Source organism: Sinocyclocheilus rhinocerous, unplaced genomic scaffold, assembly GCF_001515625.1.
Source record: "Sinocyclocheilus rhinocerous isolate Xijiao unplaced genomic scaffold, SAMN03320098_v1.1 scaffold2926, whole genome shotgun sequence".
Classification (NCBI taxonomy): Eukaryota; Metazoa; Chordata; class Actinopteri; order Cypriniformes; family Cyprinidae; genus Sinocyclocheilus; species Sinocyclocheilus rhinocerous.
Window position 1 is genome coordinate 71,049 of NW_015664991.1, and position 1,601 is coordinate 72,649.

Below are 1,601 nucleotides of genomic sequence, written 5' to 3' on the forward strand. Positions count from 1 at the left end.
CCAACATGTTGTTTTTTTTATTCAGATTGAATTTATTACATTTAAGAATCTGACATAAAAGGACACAGATATGACAATACATTTTCATAATAATCTTTGTTTTTTTTCTGCTCCGTGTTATTTCAGAGTTTTGATCTCTCAACTGAGATTGTAGTATTGGTATATATATCACTGGTATTGCAGTGGTCCGAGGACAATTCTAGCGATTTGAATGGACGCTAACTAGTTATCTGATTATTATACGGCCCCGTAAGTCCTGCCCTGTCTGTCACCCAAAAAATTAACATTTGCTGAATATGTCCCATTCAATTTCAGGTTCGAGATGGCGCATTTAAAGTCAAAGTGTATGTTTCTCACAGAACATACACTCATCTTCTCTCCTCAAAGCGAGCAAGCTCTGCTTTAACCCATTGGAAATTCACGCCTCGGGCTTCACTAGGAATATTCTAATGTTACACAGGTGAAAATAGGTCCGGCACTACATCATGGTGAAGGGATATGGCTTTTGGCTGATAATTTGACAGCGAGAGAAAAGTGAGCGGTTAGGGAGCGATGTCCCGCCAAACTTCCACGAAGAAAGCGTAAATGAGCTCGCTGAACCAGGGTGATAGATTTTAATCAAGCTAAAGGCGCCCAAGAGACCCGCAGTAAAGCTGAAAAACAGAGCACAGCCGCTGCGCTGTTGTGTGACACGGAGAGATACGAAAGTTTGGGAACCCCTTGCAGAAAATGTGAATAATTTTAACAAAATAAGAGAGATCATACAAAATGCATGGTATTTTTTTATTTAGTACTGTCCTGAGTAAGATATTTTACATAAAAGATGTTTACATAGTACACAAGAAAAACAAACAAAAAAAAACAGCTGAAATTATTAAAATAACCCCCTTCAAAGGTTTGTGAACCCTTGGTTCTTAATATTGTGTGTGTCACCTGGATGATCCACGACTGTTTGTTTGTTTTGTGATGGTTGTTCATGAGTCCCTTGTTTGTTCTGAACAGTTAAACTGAGCACTGTTCTTCAGGAAACACGATGCATTAAGAGCCGGGGGTGAAAACTTTTAGAATTTGAAGATCAAGGTAAATTGTACTTAATTTGTGAAACATGCAAGTATCTTCTGTTGCTTCCGAAGGGCAGTACTAAATGGAAAAAAAAAAAAAGATATTTCAACAAAATAAGAAAAATTTGGACATCTTCATCATGTTCAAAAGTTTTCACAAGGATAAATATTAGTAACTTGCTGGGTTAAATTATTATAATTATATATTTTTTTGTTTTATAGTACAATTAGTATGTAAATAGTACTTTATAACAGTATAATCATATATTTCTGTCTTTTTGTAATTAGAGTATGTTACGGGGCGAACGAGATGAGAGACGTGCGGATCCATCTGCAAAGCTTTTATTTAAAGGCGTGGTCATAAAACAGGCAAGGTTCTGACAATGGCAAACAGGGATATTGAGGGCAAGACAAAGAGTAATCCACAACGGGCGTGAGTCAGTCGACAGCGAACGTAATCCAAGGGGCTTGACAAGAGGGGTAGTCCAATAACAAGAGCAATAGTCCAGGCGAGGTGCAAACACAGTCCGAAACAGAAAG